Here is an 8,198-nt window from a genome sequence, read left to right as displayed (position 1 = left end):
AAAAACCTTGTGTAATATTTCATGAGAACATGACATGCTCTGGGACAATCATATCAATAATATCATCTCTAAACTTTCAAACGTAGTAGAAATTATGTTCTGGGTGCGCTTCCTTTTGCCCCAAAGGCTAAACGTATTATTATATAATTCATTATTTTATCCCAATCTAACGTACTGCCATCTGATATGGGGCACAAAAACGTCCTCAGACATAGTAAAATTGAAAAATCTGCAAAAAAAGTCCTTCGCATCAGTGGAAATGTTTCATACGACGCCTACACGTGATTAGCACCTGTCAATGAACTCCACAACACCCTATTAGTTCGTCGTTATAAATCCAACCAAAAAAGCAAGAGCCCATTTTTTGACATTCTGGCTAACCTGGCTCCCAAAGGTAAACCTTACACTACACAACAGACAACAGACTCATACCTCGTTCCCGCACTATGGTAGCCAAACGCTTCGAGTTCTGGTTCCTCAAATGCTTAAGTTAAGAGTATGTGCAACCTTTGCGTTTCTTAAATGACAAGACGAGCTTGAAAGGATACCATTGCGCTTTAAATTTCTTTTTGTATTGTCCATTGATGTGCCGACATGATATTTTTATGCATTATTATAGCTTTGTACTAGAGAAGTGCTACATGGCGTTTTTATTGTATTCATATTGTACTAATTTTGAAATGCACACATTTTTACCCATCTGACTGCGCCCCGTCGTTGTAACCACTTAGGCCTTTTACAGGGGGCACATTCCCCGTCAAGCCTTCTCTTGGAATTTTGAGTGTGACCCTCAACATAACGATGTTGAAATAAAGATTGATTGATTGAATTCGTTTTGTTTTGCTGGAGAAAGATAAGAGGCATAGGCCTATGTTTTGTCTTTGCTCTCTTTTAGTTATAGTACAGTAAACAAAAAGATATGATACTTCAGTTTTTATAATTACTTAATTTTCCGCACTAAAATTTGCATACCAGGTTCATGGGACGACAATGCCAGACTGTTCACAAAATAGTAAACAATGTTCATCATCATATTAAGCGACAGTTTGTTTCCACAGCCAATTTGTTGAAGAACTGCTTTCTGCGCTGCGTGACGGTATCGGCTAATGTATGTTTTTTTTATTATTACAAAATGAGGCCACAATTTCAAGAATGCCTTTTCACAATAACCTAGTGCATCAGTACTTCCCACGAAAATCTTTTCCGGTGATCTCTGCTTGAGTCCACCGAAGCATGGAGTCCCGCCTAAGCAAGGAGTCAGTGAGCATCTAATCCATGTTTCCGAACTTTTGCAGCAGCTTCTCAACTTTCTGCCCGGCGCTGCTAGCTTTTTTCTTCCTCAGACGATGCGCAGTGCTTATCCAATATATTCAATTAAAATAACCTCAACAGACCGGCTTCATTAGTCCATAAGGTCTACCTTTCTCTTTTTCGTCCAATTTCAAAAGCGCATAGAAGACTGCTTCGGGTCACAATTCTGTTGAAACACACATCCAAATTCCGGATTCTTAAGTGCCTATGGAAGCTTCAACTTTTTCAAGAATGCCTTGATCAGCCTCTTCGCTTATGGCACGTCGAATTCAGTCAAGGAGACAAACTATACACGAGCGGACAATCAGCCCCGTGCCATTACGTTCCCGCCTCTGTGGTTTAACCTGGAAAGTTGATAACGATCGTGGTCCATATCAATTGCGTTTAGGGCGACTTATACAACGAATCCCATAATTCCCGCTTGACAAGAACTTCGATTGTTCTAATGAAATCACTCTTTTTCGTTGATGACCTATCCAAACCAGGTGTTCCTTTAGCTGTTTCATCCGGGAAACCCAATTCTTTTCACACACGTGCGCGGTTAAGAGCTGGGCTCCTGTTGTTTAGTTCAGCACATTGCACAGGATGTCTCACATTTCATGGAGGTACTGTAGAGCCCGAAAACAGGGCCAAATCTTCATAAATGTTGATAACATCAATCTAGATTTTTTTTAGCATCGCGCGAACAATGTTATTCTAAACAACTTGGTCGTTCTTGCGTGTCTCCAGCGAAGAAAGAAAAACCAAACCTTTTCTGAACCTATATATCTTCAAATCTTTTGAAGGCGTAGACTGCGATACTCTAAAATCCAGTAAAAGCTGGTCGTGTTTCAACCCATAGCTGTGGCCGCAGACAATCGCCATTTGAGCAGTCATAATAACGTTATGTTAACCTCTCTCCACCGGCTTCTTATAAAAATATGCAGTAATACTTGTAACCGCAAAATATGTCACCTGAAAATGACATAATTTAGAGCAGACGAAAAATTAACGCAATGAGTAGCGCCCATGAAAACACAAAAATGAAAAACGAGCTGATAAAGAGAGCACTTGACCTTCCAATAGCTACCTCGAACGCTCGCCTTTAGCATTAGGGGTAGCCAACGCTTACCAGGAAATCAAGGAAGCTCACCTCACAAATCAGTACGCACGATTAGCCCAAACACGCTCTGGTCAAGCACTGCTTGACAGGATACATGTACAACACGACGTACTTATTCAAGAGAGAGTGCGAGTACCTTAACTATGACGTCGCACCCCTTAGTCCACCCTCTCCCCAAGAAAATGGATAGAGAAAAACATGAGGGAAGAAAAGCGGCATGAACGCGTGCCCTCGAGCGCCGTTGTGGCGGAAAAGACGGCATATACTACGTGGACATTGTTGGCCCAAACCGCAGGGATGGACACGGCTGCAGTAGTTCACCAACATCGACAGGTGGACGGGCTTCACCTTCAGAGCTCCTGGCCCAACACAGGCGGAGGAATTGGCTATTGCCCTGGCTGCTTCCAACACTTCTTCCAAACATATCCTTACGGACTCGCGAGGGGCGTGCAGTAACTACGAGGCCGGCTGGGTCACACCTCTGGCAGAACGAATCTTGCGCTGGAGCGTAAGGAAATCATATATTTCGACAAAACATATTGTCTGGACTCCTGGTAACCAGGGCCTAAGGGGAAATGAGGCCACGAATGCGGTTGCCCGAGCACTCATCTGCCGGGCACCCCCCCCCCCCCCCCCCCGCAGACTCCATGGATCAGGATGAAGGCCAAATCTTGACCATATTTAGAGAAATTCTAGATTATTATAAGATAGTCATCGCCGATACCCCAACCTCCTAAGGGGCTCAGGAAGGCTAACGAACGCGTGCTCCTGAGACTTTTCACAAACACGATGTCATGCCCGACAATTAGGGAACACTTGGACCCTATGGTCACCGGCAGGTGCCAGCACTGTGGTGAAGTAGCGGATACCTACCACATGATATCTGCCTGCCAGCAAAATTCGGCCTTAACCACTAACGCCAACCCTACACGAGAGGATTGGGAGGCGGCCCTGCTTGGCTTCTCAGACCTTCAAGCCCAAATGGCCTTGGTCCAGAGAGCCAGGACAGCGGCTTCGACCAATGGGTCTCGGGCTAGGGACACCACCTACTAAGTGGGTCCCCGCTATGGGCTCCACACCTGTTTTTATAGTGTAATAAAAGCTTTCTCCCCACCACCACCACCCAGCAACTCCTAACGGAAGAGGACATTATTGCATCATAATATAGTCAGAAATAGCATATAATCTTTTAGATCTGCGATATTTTGAATTTATCGGAAAAAAATAAATATATCTATTTGGTAACTACTGTATGGGCTCATCAGGCACTGAGTCACATTTAGAAAGCATATCAAACATTCCCAGAAGTTTCCTTTGTTTACCGCTAATTCATCTTCCTTGTTCCCGCCGAATGCCAGATTCTTTTTTCAAAGAAACAGTGTAATATCAAGCAGTCGACGCAATATATCTCTCCCTTTCCCTTGCTCAGTTTTCATAGAATGGATGCTTTAAGCGTCAATGGTTTTCTGCAGCCTCAACATTGTGGAATTTTCCGCTGTTAAAGGCAACGTAGGCGCTCCCCAGAACTTTAATGATCTTGAACTTTTCGGCTCAGCTTCCACAACGCCTGAAACTCACTCACTAATTTAGACGCCGTTTCTGTAGCATGACTGGCGAACAGGCGGCAGCAGAAACAGTACAACTTCTCGCTAACAGGTGAGTACACCATCGACTATAGTAAATTTTCTGGCCATTAGGCATGCTTTGCAAATCCAATCCTTGGAAAGCTGGCGCAACCCTTCCTTGGTTTTTATTCCTTGCCTCGACACTGAACCAAAGACCCCTCTTTTCTTAGAAAAGAAGCACTGCCCGTTTTCGTGATTTCAATTCGACAGCTATCCGTTAGTGGTATCTACCAGAAAGAGACATCACGAAACATTTTGGAACCTTCTTCCTGAACGTTGCTCACCCGATGCGAAGTAGCGTCGTCACTCGAGCCACTGTCAGAAGTTTCCCCAGCTTCCTCTTTTCTTTGCAGTTGTTGCTCATCTTCAAATCGCACACTGTTATCAGACTACTCATTTCCAGCTGGAGTGTGTCGAGTAGAGTCTGTTGATGAGCCCGGTGTTTCACTCCCCCATTTTCACAAAATGAAGCAAGGCTCCAGCTTGTTTTTCGATTTGCTTTCACATTCGCTTCTCGTTCTTTCCGGTGCTGAGCCCCACTTGGCCTCTTTGGTTTACGCACTGCCCCCCCCCCCCCCCCCCAGCATGACTGAGTGCCTCTAAAAAATGACAAATTCAATTTTTTTCTTTCCATTCTGTGCTGCAGCACGGAAGAATCTCGCCTTAAAAACACAGGAAACGGCGAAACGCATGCATGTTCATTTCTCAATCGCTGCCATCTACGGCTAGTCGTCATTATTTGCACATCTCGCTCTCAGTTCTTCTGTACATATCCTTCCTCCACCTGGTCTTTAAAGAAAATTCGCACTTCACATCCCAGGTCCCATTCTCGGCCTTACCCTGTTAATTAATGGAGGTGCCGCTTCCCGCTGAGAAGTCCTGCATTCGGATCTTGCGTTGCAGTAGGAGCAGCAAGCGCTGGCGATGTTCTACACTGTGCTCTGCTATGATGCAACCACTGGTCGCGGTCTTCCATGGGACGTTCATGGATCTCCGTGACGACGAGTAGGCGTGCTGAGTCAACATGTGAACTGTGTTGCGCACGACTCGATGTGCACCGCTCTTAGACATATCGAGTACCTTCCAAGGCTGCCGAACCAGAACCATCCGACGGCCCGATTAGGGAGTGTCAAATACTGATATCCGTTCGAGCGAACGGCCGCAAATGAATCGTCTCAAATGCCGCCTGTGGCTGCATGTACAAAAGGTATTCAGATGCCGAGCATCGGATATCCAGGCGGCCAAATGGTTCAGCCGAGCGGCGCCATTGCATGCCCTTGCACACAGCCTGTTTTTAGTGCATAATTACCTTCCTGGGCTTGCACGGCGTAACCGCCCTCACCGCAGCTCACATGGACAACAATAACGCTTGCTTGGATATAAATGAAGAGCATATTTGTAAGCGTGCATTGTGCGCTAGGTGGCCGCGTATGTAGCAGAGTAAGATATGCTCTCTGTCGAAGTGAGGCTGGAAGAAGCAGGTCGGAAGCAGAAAATTTAGACGATGAAAATGAGGACGAGCGACAAGTAGTAGGCGGGCATAGTAGGAGGGTGCTACATGTACAATCTTTGCCAAAAGTAACCAGGCTGGACGGTTTGCTTCTCAGTCGTATATTGAAGCTATTATGCCAGCCCCAAAGCTCTACAAATCTCTGTACGACAAAGAGAACCCTTCTCCTCACCTTCCAATACCTTTTGATTTTTAGGGAAGCCGTAGGGGCTCCACTATTCGACTGAGAAGGAAACCATGCAGCCTGGTTAATTCTGGCAAAGGCTTTACTTGTATAAATAAATAAATCCGGGTAAAGGATTACGCGAAAATATATCCTTGCCGAATTTCGAGGGATTAGATTGGCCCAGCACAGTATTTCTACAGCAGTTTCATAAAGCGCTACGCGGGTGCATCTGCAAAAATTTGTGCTCCTCCTTTCATTTTCAGGGATGACTTCTCTAATTAAGCATGCGATACACCCCCACACGTGTGCTCAGTCATAGTTTGGAAAAGAACCCAACTGGCCCCGCTCTGGACGTCCTTCGAGGACAGAGCATACCATCCGACTAAAACACCGGCCCCACTACCACCACACAGCAGTCCTTTCTTCCTCAGCCCCGTTCCAAAAATGAAAGTGCTTCTGAAATGTCGCAACCGGAAGTACTCGTCATGCTGCAGGTTTCGGGCTTGGGGTGCTGAGCTGCATGCGTTGGTACCAGGAGTGTGGTGGTGGCAAACGCGGTCTCATAAAGGGAGTTCACAGAGGAGCACCCTTTCAGCTGTCTCTGTACCCGAACTCGTTCCATAAATGCTCTCAAACCCCACGGCGCTATAGTTATAGGTATCAGGCAGAGCCTTGCAAAAGCCACATACATAGGTGAAAGCCTTTTACTTTGCATTCTCTACATCCCACTTTTGTTTGACCTTTCTTTCCGCCAACAGGTGGAAGCTGACTTTCGCATCCAGACTGCAAAGTTGCCAACGAGCACTGATGCCAAACCAACAGAAAATATTTAGCACGACACGGCCGTTTGGAATCAGACGACGGCGCGCGTCGCTTTTTAACGAATTCAGTTGAATGTATCAATGACGATTTCAACAGTGGCATCCAACTTCTCTTTTCCGTCACTGACAGCTGAAGCTTCTAAGCGCATCTTCATAATTAAATGAAATGGGGTTTTTTGTTTAATATTTTTCAGAAAACGGTTATTTTCTGCCGCACCCCTTTCAGACTTCTTTGTGATGAGTGTAAGATGCAATGGAACTACATCGGTCCTCTGTCGCGCAACCCCCTATCCTTTTTTTTTAATGGCGAAAACACTACTTCATGGGGGACAAATCCAACCAAGAATTAACAGTGGCGTTCCTGACCTTGAGGTTGCAGAAATAAAATAAACATCACCGCGACTGGGCCTCGAACCCGCGACCAAGCCTCGTGTTAAACTAACACTCTCGCGCTGTGAATTGCACATCCTCGTCATCAAGTTGCATGAGTCTAATATCGTCGCCAGACGTGCGCCGACGACCCAGCAAAGCAAAACAATAAGCGAACCAGGCTAAACACATGCTTTCGCACGTCTACTTGGTTTAGCTACGTTGAAACCCTACCACTTCTTAAAATCGAAGCATTCTGTAGCTACCTCACCCAGATTTCGCGATGTAGCCGGCCTCGTAACGGCGCTCGCTCGCCGCAAATCGACCAATCGGAAGCCAGATGCGCACATGTGGCCGAGGCCGGTGGCGCTCAGTCGCCAAGCGGGAGGCCAGTCATGGCGCCGCTGGCGATCCGAAGTTGGAGTGCTCGTCCTTTCAGACGAGATGTGGCCTTGCAAGCGACCACCATGCACCCACAGAGGAGGAGCGCCTCGAAGGGAAACATCGAAGTACAACCGTCAAGCGCCGCGGATACGCAGGGAAGCGGGATGAGGCGAAGTGAGCGTCTACGACAGAGATGCGGGAACCCGCCCGACATCGGCTCGCCCGCGAAACAGCCGAGGAACACGAGGCGAGGGCCGAAAAGACGCCTGAAGTTAAACGCCATCGCGTGCCAAAGCGACCATCTACTGCCGGGACCAACGGCTATACTTTGTGAGGCACTTCATTCACGACGAGTTCGGAGCGTTTTGCAGCGTGAGCGACAGACTGCGGTTTAAGTCGGACCTCAAGCCTGTACACGAACGACACAACGAGATACTCTCATTGCATCGTTGGGTTCATAGTTGAGCTACGTCGCATCATGATCTCGCCTTTCATAAACAGCCAGCGTAGGGGTTTCTGCGACATTTTTTATTTTCTTGGCGCAAAAAGAAAAGATATGAATTGAACACGCTACTGCGTTGCAATGTGACGAAAGAATGTCGTCGCATGCGAGGATATCGACGCAGGGTCTCTGTCGCGGAACGCTTCAAGTGAATATATCTGGCTTGCAGCTCGCTTTGCAGCCAGCCAGCCGCGGAAAGCGCCCAGACAAAGAGCAGGAAACTGCCTCCAAGCAGCAGCACATCCCCTCGCGCCAGGTTTTCCTGTTCAAAGTAAGACAAGCGAATTCGAGTTTTTTCCTCGAAGGCGTCTTACAAAGTCAAGCGGCGGGCTACGCTCCGGCGGCCCAAGTGCGCCGCGCAGGTTCCGCAGGAGGCGAGGACGCGTGTCGAATGCGAGCGAATAGTCG

This window comes from Amblyomma americanum, chromosome 1, assembly GCF_052857255.1.
Source record: "Amblyomma americanum isolate KBUSLIRL-KWMA chromosome 1, ASM5285725v1, whole genome shotgun sequence".
Taxonomy (NCBI): Eukaryota; Metazoa; Arthropoda; class Arachnida; order Ixodida; family Ixodidae; genus Amblyomma; species Amblyomma americanum.
The sequence above is the reverse complement of the archived record's forward strand: the minus strand, read 5'-3'. Positions refer to the sequence as shown.